Here is an 8773-nt window from a genome sequence, read left to right on the forward strand (position 1 = left end):
TTCAACTGAAAATTCAGAGCAGACCGAGCTTGACTGGGCACTAGGGAAGCCAGGAGGTGCTCGCACCATTTACCACCATGTTCACATCGTGAGCGCCCTGTTCAAGAAGATACAAATCCCCAATATCCTGGTTGAGGTATAATTATTTTTCACTTCTTTAGTGTAGATTTTCCTTTGAAAAGAGTTCCCTACCTTAAAATAAGCGGAGTATTATCCTTGCCAAAGATCTTTCAGCCTCTTTAGAATAGGGCATTTAGATTACTGGGGACAAAGTGAGTATCTTGAATGCTCTGTGTCAGAGCACGAACAAACGGCACAGAAACAGTAGTACAGTACAGAGTGAAACCTGACAACTCAGTGTTAAAGGAAAGGAATGCTACTGTATGGTTCGATTGTGATCAACTTATCTTCAAGTGGGTTTATTAGCAATTTAATGGAATATTGGTTATTCAAGAGCCATAATAGCCCCAGTTGAAATGTCCCTTCTGCGCCGTTTTCCCATACCCTGTGGAATGAGCAGAATGTGACAGTCGAGCTTTCAACAGGCTTCATGAATTTTAAATACTTTTCAGCTGTGAAATGGGGCACATGGCGTGTGGTCAGGGGTGGACAAGGAGCTGGCAGCCGCTGGGGGTATTATGGGATATTGAGTGTCTGGGAGATAATGAATGCTTGGCTTATCCAGGTGCATTCTTGGCCCGCTGTGCATGTCCAGGCAGAACGGAATATATTTCTCTGTCCAACACTTAACAATTGATCATTTTGTAATTGTAAGCAGAAAGTATTTAGAACGTTACTTTCTCAGCATGCCTGTGTACAACTTAAATTTCATGTCATCGTCTTTATCCAGCAAAATCTTCACTGTTTTTCTGTAACAATGCATTCATGCCGCTTAAACTTTTCCACTAACCTGATTTTATGCTTAGTGGATCTTAGTGAGCCCTTTCTTCTCGTGACTTTAAATCACCGTCTTTTTAAGCATCCTTTTTTTTTTTCCCCTGTGAATTTTTTTATACCTGATTGAAATTATTTCCACTTGCTGTGGGTTGAAATTTCAGCCCAACTTTTTGTAGCAAGTGAGCAGGTTGCTGGCTCCTGTTTTGTGGGAAATGGTGTCCCTGCATTTTAAATGCTAAGTGGTGGAAGAGAGGAAGGGGAAACCCAGGCATGGTTTACTGCTGGTGAGCCACGTAGAGTTATTCTCATGTGCTTCGGTTCTGCTTAGCTATTAAAACACAACATGCTCCAAGGACATCCATATTAATTGTGTTTTTAACTGCGTGTACCTGGAAGGAGGAGGTTGCCGCTTGACCTCCCGAGACCTGCCAGGCTGGAGCTCCCCTCCTGCGTGGCCTAGAAGCTTTTCTGGGACAAGAAGCCCCAGACACCACCCGCCACTTTCTGCTCCTCCTCCGTGTTCCAGTCCCTGTCTGTGCTGCCCCTGGTCCAGCTCTTACCATGTTTCCCCTTCCCCATTAATCCCTAGTGGTGCTGTACTCTCCTTGACTGTGGGTCATTCTCTAGGGGCAATGGACATTTGGCACTGGGTACATCAGCTCTAGGCACACAGTTTGTGACTATTTCAGTAGTACGGCAGTAAGTGGGTTTGGATCCATAATTAGCAGTGTGTGGGCAATAACGAATGGGGTTATTATCCGTGTGGCCCTTTGTGAACTCCATGGTTCATAAACTACCCAAACTCTGCCAAAAGATGCTCCTGCTTGGTGCAAGCTTTGGGTAAAGGTGAAACTGTCTCAGAGCTGCAACCTGAAAGCGTTGGTGTGGGATCTGTGTATTGGGAGCAACTAACAAGTTATCTTCTGCTTGAGGACATGGCTTTGGGAGTACCTCGGTGTTCCTTCTTGGTCCTCCCGTGGCCTTGTTAGATGAAAAATTGTTGAGGACGAGCCATGCTGCATGCACGCTGGACGGCATGCCTGGCTGAGCAGGATGGAAGGGGCACCGTGTCTGCCAGCAGAGAGCGGTGCCGGCTGCATGCTGGTGGGTACTCCAGCACAGCCACTGAGACACTACAAGTCTGACTGATGCTACGGTGCAACTGCCCCACCGTTTGGGTAAGGACCTGGCTCTGGAGCTCTGTGTCGTCAGAGCGTGGCAGGGTAGGATCAACTGAAACTCCCAAAAAGGGTTTTCTGGATGTTCTGACGTAACACTGTGTTTTCCATGCGTTGTGATGCGCAGCCTAGTTTGATGAAGTCATGCTCGGATCACTCTGAACTGAGCAGTGTGGATGCGATTTGTCCAGGTGCCTTGGGAGCAGCATATCCACCCCACACCATCCAGGAGTGTGCTGCTGAGCAGCTGGTGATTCGCTTCGGGGCCAGGCTGCTCCTGGTCTTCACCTTCTCTCCCCTTCCGAAAGAGGCAGTGGGATGGACACAAAGGCCCAGTGTGGGCAGAAAGGGGGTTTGACTGCCAAAGCAAACTGTGGTCTGTCAGCTGGCAGTGGCAGGAGTGGCAGGTATAGGGCGTCCTTAAAAGGCTGTGCTGAAGGCTGTTTGTGGGACAGAGCTGACCTTACTTGTCTTGCACTTAACACACTCTTAGAGCGTGATCTGCATCAAATAGCAATGCTGGAGCGTCTTGTTCTTCCACCACTTCCCCACTGACCTCTCAAGAGCCAGGGCCCTTTCTGGTATCAACACTGGGAGAAGGAGTTGGAAACTCTGCCACAACCCACATCCCACGAATTTCTGAGATCAATATACGCAAGGGTGTGCATCTGACCTACTTAAAGCAAGAAAACAACCAGTAGTGGGTTTTTCTTCTCAAAACCCTCAAAACTATTACAGTGCTGCTTTATTTTCTTTGAAGCCTCTGCAAGCCCGGAAGGGCAATGCTTATCATCAAGAGGAGACAGACTTTCCTCATCTCCAAACGGAGCAGATTCAGACAGGCAAGAACCTGGATCATGACCAACACTGGTATCTGGTTTTGCAAAACTGAAGTCTACCCTTTCCTGGCCCCAGATTTGTCCATCTCTATTTATAGCCTTCACTCGGAGCCTTGCTGAAAAATGCATTATATATTGACAGTGGCACTTTGTGAACTCAGAGCTAATGGCTCCAGAAATAGTCACCTTGGAGATACCATAGTCTAACTTCTGCATATATTAGGTCTGACATTTGCTTTGCACAGCTATAAATGACAGTTTAAAACACAATGAAGTGGAGACTGAAACCCAGTAATTGTGATTTACCACGCTGGAGAAATTGGTGGTGGATGTAAAATTTCAGGAGACAGTGCGGTAGTGTGTCTTGGGCTGAGAGCCCTTTTTGTTAGTGCTGCGGTCGGTCTCTGGAGAGCTGAGCTGTTAGCACTTAGAGCTGAGCTCTGCTGGTTTAGAAACCTCGTTTATTCTCTGGCTCATTGGATGCTCTTCTGTTCTCTGAATCTCTTTGCGCCCTTTCATTCAAAACAGGTCTGCAGACATCTTCCCCCTTTCACCAAGAGCTCGGAGGCGAAGGTGGACGGGTAATTGCAGTCATTAGGGGATGCCTGATTTGGTACCATCCACAACTTCGGCTGAGCCCCAGCTGTGCCCCCTACCCATGGGGCATTTGGGAGCCTCTGTGGCGCCTTGCCCGTGGCCCCGCCGCCCAGCCCTGGCACCCCGCGGGGAAAAGCTGCCCTGCTCTTGGCAGGGGTGAGCCCGTGGCTCACGAAATCATTTCCCTGTTTCCACTGCCTTTTGAAAAGATCCTTTCCTTCTTACCGTCAGTAACATAAATTGCATAACATGGTTAGTGCACAGAAGACCAGTAAATAATTTAGGAAGCAGCCTCTGTTTAGAGTGCATCAAACAGTAATATAGAGAAGGAAAAATCCCCGCACATCAGTTACAGTAATTGGTGGAAGGCACCAGTCCGGAGGGTAATGAGCTCCATTTTTAAAGCACGAGGAAATTAGATTCTTATAAATGTCAAACGCAGTTATTGTCCTCTTTCCTTGAAACAGAGCTGAGCTGGCTGGAGCCCATTGTGTCTCAATCAGCTTTGCTATGGATTAGACACATCCCGTCTCACACCAGGAATGTGCTTATTAGAAAAAATATCACTACACAAAGCATACAAGCTTTAACACTCAACCGATGTACTAATGGGTACATTTACAGTAAAACCCAATATCGTGTTACAAACCTTAAGCTGACCTGAGATAATATGATACAGAAATCTTAAAGGATACAGATGAGTGTTTTCTCAGTGTGCTACAATTCTGACTACCTGGGGTTTTAGTTTTCAAATACAGGAGATAAGTGAGGGAAGGTGACTTTTCCTCTTGGCTACTTAACAAAAAAAGCAAGCAGTAAGTCTTCTTCATAGTGAATATGCTTGCAAGCAGGTCATTTCCAAATACTTTGTGTGTTTTACTGGTGTCTCCTGGGTAACTGTGGCTTCACAGAGGACTTTCTCCATCCACCTTTTTTTCAGTTCTCTCCTGGAAAAGAAAGCAAGAGGTGGTTGGTTGTTCATACATCAAAGCTAGCTCTGCGAATTAGTCTTTCACTAATTACAAAATCTCACCAGTATGTGTTAAGACTCCACACTTCAGAAAAATGGATATCGGTTGTTTGGGGAGGATAAAATGTGAGGAGGATAGAGGCCTTTGTAAAATCAAACCCCTTTGCTGCATCCCTATTTTTAATGTCTTTCGTGGCGATAACAGTCACTTGTCCCTCCTTAGCTAGAGATTGTGTCTAGTTTCCTCTCTGGGGTAGGAGCTCTGTTGGGAAGTGGCACAATCCTTCCTGGTGTGGGAAGGCTTGAGGATGGAGCCAAGCTCTCGATTCCCTTTTGCAATGATGAGATACGGACTCAAGCTACTTGTGTGGACTTCACCACATACTAACCCAAACTCTGAATGATGCAGTACGCTGTTTCCAAGATGGTCGTGTGTCAGACACGTACTGTGGACACGCTATGTTGGAGACCCTACTCAGAACTGCTGCAGGATGGCTTTAAAGATGATGTGGTGGGGATTATGCGAGTTTGTGCTATCCCTTGCACAGGAAACTTAGCTATATGCAAAAGCAGATGGGGCTATTCATTTTTGGTTTTGTTTTTCCGGAATTCTGTATTTACAAGCTCTTTTTTTCCAGTTGCCTTTTTAATAATGTCAAGTCTTCCCTCTGATCTTCTGTGTCTCGGTTTGTGCTCTTTTTTTCATTTCTGCTTCTACTGAATGAAGTTCCTAGTGTTGCCCATAGAAAACAAACGGTAACTTGAGACTTCTATTTTACACAAGCAATGAATATTGGAAGATATTCCTAGCATATGTCACCAGACGTGTGAACAGCACTTTCCAATTAAAACTCTAGGAATTTCTACTGGTTGCTTAAAAACCCTGCAAAACATTGAACTGTAGACTTGAATCCATTAACACCCACCATGGAAAAAAGATCCAGCTATTTATATGGCAGTCATTTTATTTATTTAAGTTTGGTTTCATAAGCTAAAATGAGCTCCACTGTTGGGGAGAAACATCTTGAGCATCTTATAAATATCTTCAAAGCCTGGAACAATCATGAAGCAAATTAAACTAGTTTTCTGTGATTTTGGACAACTTTTAGTTCTGATAACTTTCCTTAATGTCTGCACTACAGCTGCATCAACCCCTATAAATTAAATAAAGAAACAATTCGAGGCATCTCTGACGTAGCCTGGTGGTTAAATGGTAATCAGCAGCTGGTGGTTAAAACGTACATATGACTCGAATGACAAATCCAAAGTCAGCATTTACCTTTTGCTGTTCTCATTAGCTAGGCACTTCACTTAATTGGTACTCTAGCGCAAGTGTTATTAATTGGCCGTTCTGGCCCAGGGATGTGAAGTGCTGCCGCCTCCCTGCCCACCTCTCCCCAGGAAGCTCTGTGGCCCTTTGCCAGCCGCGCTGGAGTCACTTCTCAGGACGGCGCAAGCATTTTGCGTGGTTGTAATGCTCAGGTAAAAAGTAGGTTTCCCACCTACCGGAGGCAGCCCACGCACAGCTCCGTGACTGCTGTTTGTTTGCTCTGGTCACAGGCACGTCTTCTCGCAGGCAGATTCACCTTCGGGCTTTCGTACCCCCTCAACCTTCCTCACACAGCCAAGATGCACGCTGCTTTTCTTTTCCCTTCAGTAATAGGCCTCCTGACCATTAAGTTTATTAAACTATTAACAGGCACAAATTTTCTAGCCAGCGTGCCTAGCTTGCTTGCAATATTTGTTGCACGGTTCCTGGCCCGGTTAGGTCTGCAGGCAGCCTGGCAACACACGGAGGCACCTTCATGTCTTCTCTGTAGGCTGCCCAGGTTTTACATGTTACCCCTCTCAGATGGTCTTCTGTAGTCCAGAGAAGCTTTTGCTTTTGGCTTTCCCCGCAGAAAGCGGGTAGGGTGGTCCTCTGCCGCCGTAACATCTGCAGCTCTGCTGATGCTCCAGACTGGTGGGGACGCAGTATCAGGGAGGAGGACAGAAGCAGAGCGGGTGCTTGGTGGGGGCAGCCGCTGGCTTGGCGGCTTCTGCAAGTCCAGACAGCTCCCCCTGGGAGCTCCCAGTCAGCAGCATGTCTCCTGAGAAGGCTTTCTCTTCTTGGTGTTTTGGTTTTGGAAGCTGCTGGAGGGGGTGGATTAATTGGAGATAGGTGACCACACAACAGGCTGGGTACTCCTGTTTTTTCCTGTGGGTTGGCCTTCTGCCTTAAGTAACCCCATCGGATGGGTGTATTTATTTATTCCAGCTGCCTGTGGCTGGTGTACTCGTGTGTTAGGGTGTCCTTACGCCCAGTCATGAGTTTGCTTGTCTGCTTCACACTGGCACAAAACAGTGAGTCTACGTGCTCTTGGATTGGGAACCTTCTTATATAATGCTGCAACTGTATTACTCCATATTACACAGTTGTTTTCTTCTTTGGGGTCTGATGGCTCTTAAGCACGTAGGACCTGCACAGTAAAAACCACTGAGCTTCGCAGGCCAAAGAAATTATTCTGCTATCAGCATACGGATGTTACAAAATGTTGCTGTGTTTGTGCAAGTCAGTTTTCCAGTATTAACTCAGCTGTTGCCCATTTATTTTTAAAATACCGCATGGGCCCAGTCCTCCTTATAAAACTAATTTTAAAGATCACTGGAGATAGAGCAACAAGACTGAGAAAGATGAAGCCTTACTACTAAGCCTGGAGGCTCTTGAGTGCCAAGTTTTAGCCTGAAGTCATTTTAGCATTAAGTGAAAGACAGAGGAGCAAAAAGAAGTGTTAATAATTGTAAAGGCCGTGCTGCAGGCTCGCCCCAGTCTGCGTGCCAAAGCCTTAGATGGGATTTCACGTGGGGAGGATGAGTCCCTCGGTCTCAGGAAGCTCCTGGGTACAGTATACTGTGTTGCAGTGTAACCTATTAGCGTTCTCCAGATGGTACAAAGACCTGTCTTCATCCCGTTTAACTTTAAACTGAGGCACCTACTTTAGCAGCGTGCTTGTCCAAGTTTTTTTCTGTAGAGTGACTGGAGAGCAAGGATGTGCTAGAGATAAAGAGGCACCTTCAGAGAGCAGATCAATCTTGGATAAGATGATGCCCCCAGTGTATCCGTTATAGACCCAAGTCAGCTGTCCTGGCAGCCCATGGAGACCTGCTCTTGCCTTTTAGGCCTGGGCTTCAGGGTTAATGGGATGACTCTCAAATACCACATAGCCATGGAAATTGAGAGAATAGAATCATGGAAATAGAGCAGAAAAAGTGGGCTTAGGTGGATCACATCTGCCCCCTCCCTTATTCCCTGAAGCCAGCACCGCTCTTAAGAAGGTATGGCAACCAAAGCATGTGCTGCTATTGCTCTGAGGCTGCTGCAGCGAGTGTGAAGGACTAATCACCATCACATCTCCTTTCTCTGCCATGACAGGTGTAGTTTGGCAGAGCCCGAGAGCAGGGCTGCTAGAGTTGCTTCTGTTGGTATATGGTGCTGGAAGACAAGTACCGTGTCACCTGCTTTAGCTTCCTGTGTTTCTTCTAGAAACTTAACGATTGATTTATCATGTTAAATAGAGACCTGTGGGACATGGAAAAATCAGAGCTGTCTAACAGGTCTTCGCTGAGTCTTCCACGTTAGTTAATGCTTGCTGGGCACCTCTGGTTGACCACAGTGAGGAGGTTTCACTGAACATGAAGACACTGCTGTGCGGGATCAGGTTCACAGGTTTTTGTGGATGAGCTCATATTTATATTGACGTTCTGCAAGCTGTAGTCGTAAGCTTTTGGTGAGCGGTTGGTTGCGTGTAGGTGCTTCTTTTGGCTTACAAGACACCAAGACGATGGTGCTTGAACATAGCGAGCGTTAGCCCCTCTTATGGATGGCCGATAACGTGAGCCTCTGTAGAAACAGGTTCTTCTCTAGGCATCATCCCATCACTGGGAAAGAGGAAACCTACTGAAGCTGCATTCCCCGCTCCTGTTATGAGCTCCTTTCAGCAGGCAATGGGCTCGGCAGCCCCAGGCTCCCTGCCCCGAGCTCCCTGCCACGTGTGCGGCTCTCTGGGGTGAGCAGCCAGCCGCACAACAGACAGACATGAAAGGTCTTGAAATTCTGTAGCAAGGTAGCTCAAAAATGCAAGAAGAACTAGTGCTCAGTAAAGTTGCAAAACTATAACGAAAATGAACGTTTACTGATTTGGGGATTTTTGTTTTTACCTCCCCGACTGAAGAGGGGCCTGGGGTAGAGCTGCCGCCTGCATGGCTGGTTGAGCCACGACTTGTGTTTGAGCAGCGTGGAAGGAGAGAATGTC

General features: G+C 46.7%; 1 protein-coding gene across 1 annotated transcript in view; it reads left to right on the forward strand.

Annotated features, from left to right (window-relative positions):
* DDAH1 (dimethylarginine dimethylaminohydrolase 1) overlaps positions 1–8773 on the forward strand; it is a 66939-nt gene that overhangs the window by 40559 nt on the left and 17607 nt on the right. The gene's annotated exons all lie outside the window — the stretch shown is intronic.

This window comes from Pygoscelis adeliae, unplaced genomic scaffold (genome assembly GCF_000699105.1).
Source record: "Pygoscelis adeliae isolate BGI_AS28 unplaced genomic scaffold, ASM69910v1 Scaffold10, whole genome shotgun sequence".
Classification (NCBI taxonomy): Eukaryota; Metazoa; Chordata; class Aves; order Sphenisciformes; family Spheniscidae; genus Pygoscelis; species Pygoscelis adeliae.